Source organism: Callospermophilus lateralis, chromosome 13 (genome assembly GCF_048772815.1).
Source record: "Callospermophilus lateralis isolate mCalLat2 chromosome 13, mCalLat2.hap1, whole genome shotgun sequence".
NCBI classification, from domain to species: Eukaryota; Metazoa; Chordata; class Mammalia; order Rodentia; family Sciuridae; genus Callospermophilus; species Callospermophilus lateralis.
Genome location: NC_135317.1, coordinates 5,299,784 through 5,311,471, shown reverse-complemented (window position 1 = coordinate 5,311,471; position 11,688 = coordinate 5,299,784).

Here is an 11,688-nt window from a genome sequence, read left to right as displayed (position 1 = left end):
CTAATCATGCACTGTTCCCTCAATCTAACTTTACAGAAGAGCAGGGACAGAGTTGGTATTTCAATACAGGAATGTAGGTGATCTTCCACCTGTTGAGAACCTAGAATGTCCATACAGAAATGATCCCTGGATAAGTTGTAGGCAGCTATGAAAGACCTGAGAGAGCAAAAGTCATCTTCCATGGCAAACAACCTGGTAAGGATAAAGGGATGTGCCTGAATCAGCCTCTCTCTTCTTAATGTAGAGAAGATGAACTAAACCACGCCTGTGTGGAGAGCTGTTCCCGGGTGCCTATGGTTGATATGCCATTCAAATTTGTGAAAGTGTCACAGAAAGCAGGGGCAGCCTCTGTCTCATGGGACCCTTGGAATCAACTGTTAGGAAAAAGTGGTTGCCAAGGTAGTGAACTATTTTAAATCCTGAAGGAAGTGATTACCTCACTTCCTTGGTGATGGAACTCTCTGAACTTGGTATCCAGGAAGCCAGGCACCCAGAGTCAGTCCCAGTCCCAGTATAAGTGGTCTCACTTGTTTGGATTTTCCAAGGACAGAGTCATTCTTTCTTGATACCTACTCATGTGAGAATGGCCAAATACCAGGAAAGCTCTGAAGAGGGGCCTTTCCTGAGCAAGCAGTTAGGAGCTCACCGCTGGCTCCTGAAAACTTCACAGAGTTAGCCAAGGAGACCTAATCTAATACAGGACAGGCCATCTCAGGGGAGCATAGTGTGGTCCACCAGTCAGAGGACACTCCGGATAGTCACAGACCAATTTGGGGAAAGGACGTGCCTTAGTAAGTGTGGGTGTGGGTTTTTTGTTTGTCTCATGTTCTGAGAATATGTAGGAAAGGTTGTTTGTTTGGTTTGGAGTGAACAGTTTTTAATAAGTTGTTTGACAAGGTGAGTGATTCTATGTCTGTGTATCACACTGTGTCCGTGGTTGTAGACATAAGAAAAGAGAATGATACAATGGATGTATCCTATCTAGTAGAAAGCTTCCCTGCATTCATTCTGCCCAATTTATGAAGGGACTGTGGTGTGCCTTATCAATGGGCAACACCTGCTAATTTCCTAAGTTGCTGTTTTCTTCCTGAATTCTGGCTGCTCTCCAGAAGAGGCTCATGATTTTGTGTCCAAGGTATGTACCACCTCCAATCTCTGTGACATGGCCATGTTCTGGATAGCTGAAGGGAATGGTGAGCATCTCAGAAAACTCAGATATCAGTGTGACGAGGAAAGTCTCAGGGGAGAAATCCTGCTTTGGGTCCTTTGCTTACCTATTGTTCTGTTGCCCTGACTGTCAGAAAGTTCTTTGCCTCAGGCCACCCCTTTGTGAAACCTGAAGAAAACAGTTTTCAAATGGAAATGAATGGGCATCACCTGTGGCTCTTTGCTTAATTGCTTTGGAAAGGGATGTGTCTAAATCAGGCTTGTGACCCTGTGTGAGGCTGTGGCTTAGATTCTCAGCACCTGATGGACGTAAAGAAAGATCCCATGTGTGCGTCCAAAACCAAAATGGCCAAAAGAGCAGTCATTGCGGATGAAGTCTTTCGCTTTCTTCTGTAAGGTTCCTGAACTCTATCAAGTGAGAATAGGGAAGATATACCAAGCCAATTTTTGGCTCCTTTTGGAAAAATTGTACCACCGATGACAGCATCAGCATAAATACCCCAACACTACCACAAGTCGCTGCACCAACAGATAGTTCACAATGCATACAAGTGAGTTCACAATGCATACAAGTGATACATAGTCCAGGCATGTTCTGCAAACAGTTTGGTGATGGCTATTGCAGAAGCTGTAGATTGGTTTTATCTTTGTCTTCACCGGCACTGGGATGAAGATAGGAATTCTGGCAATAACGACTAAAGAAAAAATCATGTATCATTTCAGAAGGCACTAAAAAAAAAAAAAAAAACAATTTTCTTAACAATTTACATTATCTTGAAGAGAATTATTAAATATAATGAAAAGGAAAGATGAAAGTAAACAAACAGTTCTGTTAACGTCCTTTTTTTGTTCACATCTTAGAACAATCCTCAACAGTTGTTTACCAATTTTAATTAAACTATTTAAATTACGTGATTAGAAAAAATATTTACATCCATTTTTTCATGAGTGCTCATCATATATGATATATGGACGTACGTACATTCAAACATATAATACAAAACACAAGTGTGCACACATAGTATAATACATACAACACATAAGATAATAGTAAAAACCTTATAATTTTTTACATGTGAAATCACCATTGGAATGTTTAAAAAAATCTATCGTCAAAAATTAGAACTGATGAGCAAAACATTAACCTAGGTCTGTATGAGCTCAAAAAACAAATATAAAACTTCATGATGTGGGAAGGGGCAATAATAACATAGATATTGAAAAAAGCATCCTGGTTCTGTCGCAGATGTAAGGATAGCCAAACTGGAGTTTTGTATTTCAGCAGTTATGGATTTGAGAAAAATAATCTTCTTTTTTGTGTATAGAAATCACTTTAGTTAATCTCTCTGGAATCCAAATTGGCTGCTGTTCTTCCTGAGGATACAAACAAACAGACCCCTGACTCCAGACAATTACTGGGTCAGAACCTTTCCTATGTCCTGTTAGAATATCCTTCCAAAGTACCTTGGGCTAATGCACATTTTTTGGACACATATGCCTTTCCGCAGCACTAAGTCCTGATGAATCCAAATTTAAAAAGTTTAGAGTAAAAAGGGTTATTTTAAGTTTATCTTTGGGGAATATATACTCCTTTCCAATTCCGTCTTTTTGCTTTAATAAGTACATTTTAATAGTTTGATTTGCTCTTTCAACTATGCCTTGTCCCTGTGGATTATATGGGATTCCTGTTATATGAGTAATGCCAAATGATGAGCAAAATTGTTTAAAAGAGGTAGAAGTATAACCAGGGTCATTATCTGTTTTTAACTGTTTAGGAACGCGAACAGTGGCAAAATTTTGTAAGCAATGAGCTATAACATCTTTAGTTTTTTCTCCAGCATGAAGGGAGCCCATCAAAAATCCAGAAGAAGTATCAACTGTAACATGCAAATATTTTAATTTTCCAAATTCTGGCAAGTGTGTGACGTCCATCTGCCAAACATGGTTGGGTATCAATCATCTAGGATTGACTCCAAGATTAACTTGTGGTAAAATGGTCACACAATTTTGACATTATTTTATTATTTCTCTAGCTAGTTCCTTAGTCTTTTTAAAATGCTTTTGTAAAGAATTAGCATTGACATGGACTTTTTATGACAATTTATAGCTTCTTCTAGTGTTGAGAAAATATGAATGTATGTCATGTGTAGTTTTCTCTGCTAAATCATTGCCCAAACTAAGGGCTCCAGGCAATCCTGTATGTGTCCTGATATATCTTATAAAGAATGGATCTTTTCTTTCCCAAATTAAACTTTGTATAGTGGAAAGCAAAGAGAAAACAGTAGAGGAAGGGGAAATCCTACCAGCATCTTCAAGGGATACTATAGCATTAACTATATACTGACTAAGGGAAAATAAATTAAATACAGAATCTTTAAACATCACAAAAGCTTGTAATACTGATTAAGCTCTACCGTTTGAGCTGATCATTTGGGTACTAAAAATGTAAAAGTTTGATCAGGTGTAACTATTGCTGCTGTACCATTATTTGACCCATCAGTGAACATATTTGGAGCATTCATGATAGGTGTGTCCTTGTCATTTTTGGAAAAATTATAGGATGCGATGAGCAAAACGACAATAAAGGATTAGATGGTAAGTGGTTAACAAATGAAACATTAGATTTACACATGAATATTGCCCAAGTATTTAACTCATTAGCTAATTCATCAATTTGATTCATAGTATATGGAGTAATAATTTTATTGGGAGATATTCCAAACACTCCCTTTGCTGCTTTTATTCCTATGAGTATTAATTGTCCCTCAGACTCAGGATACCTAGTAATAATAGTGTTAGAAGAATAAGATAAATGTATTCATAATAATGGACCTTCTTGCCAAAATACTCCTGTAGGAATATTTTTTGTAGGTAATACAATATTAATAAATGCAAAATTATATCAACTCTATCCAAATGCATATTTCCCATATATGTTTCAATGCTTTTTAATGCCTTTCTTGTTTCAGGCATTAACATTCTGGGTGAAGTTGGATCTGATGGACCTTTTAGGATATCAAATAAAGGTCCTAACTCTCCTGTTGTTATACCAAGATAAGGCCTTATCCAATTTGTGTCTCCTAATAACTTTTGAAAGTCATCAATTGATTTGAGTTGATCTAATCGTATTTGAATTTTTGGTGGTGGACCGTGGTTGAGGATTATAGAACTCCGAAATAATTAATTGGAAAATTTAATTGTACTTTATTTATTGCTATCTCTAGATTACAATTTTTAATAAGTTTGTAAGTGTGGCATAACATTCTAGCAATGGGTTTTTGGCTTTGTGTGCTAATAATACATCATCCATATAGTGAAATATTTGTAGTTCAGGATTTTGATTTCTAAGTGGCTGGATTAATTTGTTAAAATAAATTTGACACATAGTTGGGCTGTTAGCCATCCCTTGAGGGAGTACTTTCCACTCATATCTCTGATCAGGACATTCGTGATTCAGTGCAGGGATAGTAAATGCAAAACGTGGACTATCCTCAGGATGAATTGGAACTGGAAAAAAAAAAATCTTTAATATCTATACCGAAAACATGCCAAGTTTTTGCAAAGCAGACAATTGAGGAATCCCCGATTGAGCATGTCCCATAATAACCATCTCATTATTAATGGCTCTTAAATCTTGAAATAATATCCATTTACCAGATTTCATTTGAGGATAAAAATGGGAGTATTATGGGGAGATACAGAAGGTTGTATATGTCCTTCCGCTAATTGTTGTTTGACCAGGTCATGGGCTGCTTGTATCTTTTCTTTAGTCAGGGCCCACTAAGGAACTTATACTGGTCTTTCTGATTTCCAAGTAATTTTTATTGTCTCAGTGGCCCTTTCTGAAAATCCAACCCATGTCTGTCTGATCCTTGATCAATTTGTATTGGTGCTGCTATGCCTTGTTCTTGTATTTCTAATTTTTTCCTTTCCTAAAACCTTGTCTAGCCATAATAGTGGGTGCCTTTTGATTGATGTTTTTTGTTAATGTCAAACCTAATTGATCTAGGACATCTCATCCCCATAAATTTAAGGGAAGATGATCCAATAAATATGGCTGTATAGTTTCTTCACATCCTTCAGGATCCTTCCAATCTAATACCATTGCACCTTTATGGGGATTAGTCGCCACTCCTTGGCCTCGAAGTGTTTGAGTGGCTTGTTGTAATGGCCAATGTTTTGGCCATTCTTGACGAGAGATGATGCTAAGGTCTTCACCTGTATCCAGTAGCTCATTAAATTCATGTTCTTGAATATTTAGTTTTAGCATGGGGCGAGAATTTAAATTTAAAGAAAGCATAGCCCAATCTACACCTGTGGAGCCTAATCCCTTGGAACCTCTTTCTACAGTATGACTGGAAAATTTATCATGCAGGCTTGGTATTATTAGTAACTGTGCTATTCTATCTCCTGGTGAAATTACTGATATACCCTTTGGAGAACTGGATAAAATTTTTATTTCACCTTCATAATTGGGATCAATTACCCCAGGACTTTTCATAAGTCTTTTTAGAGTAGAAGAGCTGCATCCCAATAATAAGCCTACTGTTCCTTTGGGAAGAGGTCCTTTCACCCCTGTGGGAATGATTTGAACTCCCAACTCTGGAGTTAGTACTGATCTGGTGGAGGCACAGATGTCCAACCCTGTGCTCCCTCTGGTTTTTCTGAGGAGGGATCTGATGGACAATGTGTCCTGGGAACTACCCTGATGTGGTTGCTGGGTTCCTCCGGTGCTCCGTATATTTGTGGTTTGCGGCCCCAGAGTATTGGGACCCCCTGTCCATTTTTTGGCAAAAGGAGCCCGATGGCTTTCTCCATGATATCGTGGATAAACACCTGGTCCTTGTTCGTTTTTTTTGATAATGAAGTACCCTCTATGGTGGTTTGAGAATGGCAATCATTAGCCCAATGTCTCCCTCTACGACATCGTGGCCAAATACCCCGTATTCTACTCCTTTGAAACCTAGTTTTGTTAAACCCTCGTCCTATGGGACAATTCCTTTTAAAAAGTCCTGTTTGTTCACAATTGTAGCATGTTCTTAGCCTGGCATCTAAAGCCTGTTTTACTGCAGCTGCCACAGTTTTCCCTTGTTCATTAATGTCTCTGGCATATAAAGCCTGTGGTACTGCAGCTGCAATGACTTGCTCTTGTTCATTAGTGTCTCTGCACAATTTAATATATGTGTTTAAATCCACATGTTTCCATGGTCTAATGATGTCTCTGCACCCACAATTTGCTTGGACATAAGCCAGTTCTTTTATTAATGGCGTTGCTTGTTCTGTATTTCCAAAAACTCTGGTAGCTGTTGGAATAAGCCTATCTACAAATTAAGCAAAAGATTCATTAGCTCCTTGTATTACCTTAGATAATTGACCTTGTAAACCTCCATGTCCTTGTAGAGTCTTCCATGCCCTAACCACCTTTACAGGAATTTGTGGGTATACGCCAGGATCATATGCAATTTGTTGCTGCTGATCCTCATAAAGTCCCTTTCCTAACAACATAGATTTCTCTGAGCATTACCAGCTGCTGCATTTTGCCTAGCCGTCTCCTTGCAAAATTCCTCATTGGCAACCTTCCATAACAGATACTGACCTCCATTTAGCACAGCTTTACACATATTAGCCCAATCTCCTGGAGTCATGTTCAAGTTGTTAATGGATGTGACCAAGCTTACAATGAAGTTTGCTTGAGGACCATAGGTTGTTACAGCCTCTTTTAGCTGCTTCACTGTTTTGAAATTTAAAGCATGGTGAATTCGCTGCCCTCCTACCTCAATTACAGGGCATGTTTATATTTGAGATCCTGTCTCAGTATCCAAATTATCAACTGCGGGGGTTGGGGGCCCCCCAGCATATGGAGGTGGCCTTGTTAGTTGGACATTTACATTCTCTGGTGATAGAAATGTGTTAGTAACAGTCTCCTGTAGAGGTGGCGCTGTTGGTTGGGCACTAATGCTCTCTGGTGATAGAAAGTTGTTAGTAGCAGTCTCCTTTGGTAACTTTCCCCCTGATGGCTTTTTCTGATCTAAGCTTTGTTTCTCTATCTTTGTCTGAACTGAAGGCTTTGGACTAAGCAAACCAGATATGAACGTCCACAATGGCAATGTGCCAACTGGCAGAGTTTCTGGGCTGTTCTTTTCTCCTCTTTTTAAATCTTCACCATGATGGTTCCATTCTGATATATTTTACAACTCCTCCTTAAAAAGCCATGGGCTACATTTTTATATTGTATCAACATATGCCCTGATTGTTCTTGATTTAGTGAGATGCCTCCTCCCTCTAACAATTTACTTAACACTTTTTCAGTTTGTTTTTTTACTAATTTTTGATTCTGCATTTCTACTATAATACAACCCAACAAGATGACGCCAAACAAAACCGAGACAGAATAAAATAAAAAGAGAACACCAAAAAGTCATTATAGCCTTTCTATCCTCCTGACATGTGCACCCGTCCTTTATCACTCTCTGTTCCTCAGATGTAAAAAGTTTCTCCTCAGATGTGAGCGTTTTTTTTTTTTTCCATCTCACTCATCTCCAGGGACAGGCAACTTAAAACAAAAGTGAAGCAAAACTAAAGAGGAATCTCAAAATGGCTACCCATCCTCTCGCCCTGCCCTCAGGGGCGAGCAGTTTACCTTATGACTTACGTTCAGTCGGTCCCCGTGCGAGCCACCAAATGCTTCAGTCTGGCTGGGCACGATTAAGGAGCCACTTGTCAGAAGAAACAAACTTAATTTTTAGAACCTCACACGCCAAACAAAACAGCTCCTCAGGAAAAACCCTTAGAGCCCAACTGCCACCACTGGCTTCCTTGTAAAGTCTCTCTCACACCCACAAGCCTCTCCAACTCCCACAATCCTCCTGCTCTTGAGGCCGATTGGCTGGGTCACAAGGGTGGAGCCAAAAAAGTCCCCCAATGAGCAGCTCCGTGGTCTGAAAGGGCAGGGAAACAGCCCAATGAGCATCACCGCAGAGGAGCCAATCAGCTAGATGTTGCTGGGGCCGCTGTGAGCCAATAATCAGTAGGCAGCTGGAAATTTGCTGGCAGCTGGAGGTTTCCTGGGGCCCCTTCAGCTGTGGCTCTCAACAAATTCCTTTCTCCTCTCTCTGTAGCCTATTCAGCACCTGTATTTTTATATGCACATATAGAATCCTACCTGTCATCACACTTACATTTTTGTGAGGTGGCTGACATGGCATATTCAAATTGTGAGAAGAGACCACTCCTCCTAAATGCTGTTGGAACTGAAAATTCAACCTATGGGGAGTTTCCTAGTTGAGAATCATAATATATAAATCCATGTTTAGCGAAATGAATATTTTTGGATCTGTGGATGATATATATTTCATGGTGAATTTCCATTGGAATATATATTGCTATTTTTAATGTCTCTGTGTGTGTCTGTTTGTATATATATATATATATATATATATATATATATATATATATACTCTCAATATTTTTCAAAATATGAGAAATGGCTCTTATTATACACTCCCTAAATTCATTCATATTCATGTATGTGGATGTATAATCAACATTTTACAAGATTATTCTCAGAAATATTCATCCATCTGACATACATATTTGTTTCCTAGTACTGAGAAAAAACTTCAGTGAATGGTGCATACAAATCCTAATTATTCTACAGTAACTGACCCAGGCTTAACATCAATTCAAGTAGATTCCGATGGGACATGATATGTAGGCTGACGTTCATTTTTATTCAACACTGGTACATTACTATTTCTTCAGTTTATGCACATCAAAGGATATATATATATATATATATATATATATATATATATATATATATATATATATATATATATATCATCCACAGTTAGCAAATTTATAGGCATTTGTTTCACATTCAATCACTTCCTGCCTCAGAACACATGTATTCCTTCTATGTTTCTTGGCTTGTATTTTCATGAGACTTCTTTCCACACACATTGTTTTTGATTTCCATAATGCCTTTTGAAGCAAAACTCACACAATTTCATGATAAACCATAACCCTAATATTACCATTAGTTGTATAATTGGTTGGAATGAATGATTGTATATCAATATAAGATTTCTTATAAGTGAACATGGATTACTAAAAACATCCATGTCCAGGTTTCCTAATGCTCTCAAATGTCAATCCTATTGGTGACTACATATTTGTTTCTTCCTAAGATTATATATTCAACCTCAACGCTCTTGAAAATGTCTAATCCAATCACTCACTTTATACTTTGACTGATTTCATAATGTCTCTATTGATATCTGCTTTCCTACATATTTTTCCCAGTTCATCATTGTGACTGACTCTTCACGTGTTCTGACATTTAACTTCACTCTCTAACTGAAACATTATTGCTAAAGAACTTTTGTTCCAAATTCTATACTCACCCTTCTTCCTAAACCTACTGACTATCTTCCTAATCCTACCGACTATCCCTTTTTGACTGTATGTTTTCTTCTACATTTAATCATCCAATAATATTCGGGCGAGTGTCAGAGGAAGAGACCACCAAGAGACAGTCTTATGCAACAGCTAAGGGTTTATTAGGGGTCTAGCATACTGGAGCTCAGAGCTCCCTTGAATAGAGTAGAGAGCCCTGAGAATGGCTTAAGCAGATCTTATATACTTTCCTTGGAGGCGGCAGGGATAGAAGTTTATTGATGGGTCAGGGCGAGTAGGCGGTTTGCGTTTAAACGGGTGAGGGAGTACATTGTGCAATTTGGCAGTTGGGGATAGCACATTCTGGGAACAAGATTAGTAAACAGTTGTCAATATTTCAACAGTGTTTTTCTAAGCATACAGAAAAACAGGAAGTGACAAGTACCTATTTTATTAACCTTTCATTCCCCACTTCTTCTATTGGATACTTTTAAAAATAAAAGTGAACATTGGGGGGTGTACATTCTATGTCGGCTAGTGGGGTATTGCCATATGTTTAACTTGTCCAATTTGAGCTTGGAGAAAAGAAATTACACGGTTGAGCTTACAGGGTTTTATAGTTAGCAATAATATGAGGATTATTATTAGACTGGCCAGAGTTGATAAAAGCGTAGTTAACCAGGGGGACTGTGTGAAAAGACTCAAACCACCCTTTTTGGGCCTCTCTCTCTCGTTGATGATCTTCAAGGTGTCTCTTTAATTTACTAATAGATTTTTTTTTTACAACTCCAGTATGGTCAGCATAAAAACAACATTCTTTCCTCAATACAGCACAAAGGTCCCCTTCTCTCATGAAGAGGAGGTCCAAACCTCGAGTGTTCTGTAAAACAACTTCAGATAGAGAGATAAAAGATTCCTGAAAAGCTGTGATGGAGGTTTCTAATATCTTTATGTATTGGTCTAGTGCTGCTTCCAATTGGGTGACTTGTTGTGTCCCATGGACCAGGGCACTGGTTCCTGTTGTGTCCCATGGACCAGGGCACTGATTCCTGTGCCCACCCCATGCAGCAACCCCTATTCCCAATAGTATGGCTAAAGTGAGGGTATATGTTCCCAGGGGAACCAGGTTGTATGCCCCCCTATTTGATCTTCAAATGAACCTGCGTCATGATAGTGCACTCTGGGAAACATTTGCACCATTACACAATTAATCACATCGGTTGACCATTTCATGAAAACATAAACAATGTTTAAGTATATAGAAATATATTGTTGTAGGGAAAGACAAGGCAAGGCACCTAAGATAGCACTAAAGACAGGGAAACAGTCCTATTTGCTTGCAACTGGATTCAGAGGGCATTGTTTCTGTTGTAATCAATTAATCCCCTGAACCCCATGTTTAGATAGTTTCAGAATTTTGTACCAAACATGAAAGGGAAGGGGCTCAGAAGTTCATAGTCCTGAGAAGTTCACAAAAAGCAGTTTTTGTTTTTGTTTTTTCCTCTGTTCTCAGCAAGTTAACTTTTCAAGGACACCTGAGAGGGGGACACTTTTTTTTGCCTTTCTTTTTTTTCCTGCCAGCTGTTACCATGGATTCCAGTTGGTAACTTCTTTATCTTAGAAATGTAGCCATCTCTGTGAAGCCCCAGCTCAAGGCTAGAGGCCTTGTTCACATTTTTTGTGAAAAACTAGTAAGGGGGTGTCTAGCTTAGAAGTGCTGAGTTTTTTAGCCAGTGGTCAAGTAGAACAGGGCAACAAAAAAAGAGAAAGTTTATCTACATTGAACTCTTTGTAGGGACTCTTTTGCTGAAAGTTTTAAAGTCAGCCATGGTGAAGACTTCTGGAGAAGGTCAGTTAAGACTTTTCTGTGGGCCTGGTACAGCGTGGGAAGACGGGGAAGGTGGGGCTGAGAGCAGCTCCGACGATCTGAGAATGAGGAAGGAGAGATATAAAAGAATAATGGGAAAGGGGTTTGGGATTTTCCTAGCAACAAATACTTGAGCAGTAGAAATGTTAGAGCAAAGGGGAAGACGGGAGTGAGTATCCCAAAATCCTGTGAGGGACATTAAATTCTTAGTCACCTGTTTTCAGTTATGACAAAGCAACATTAAAGTCCATTTTCAT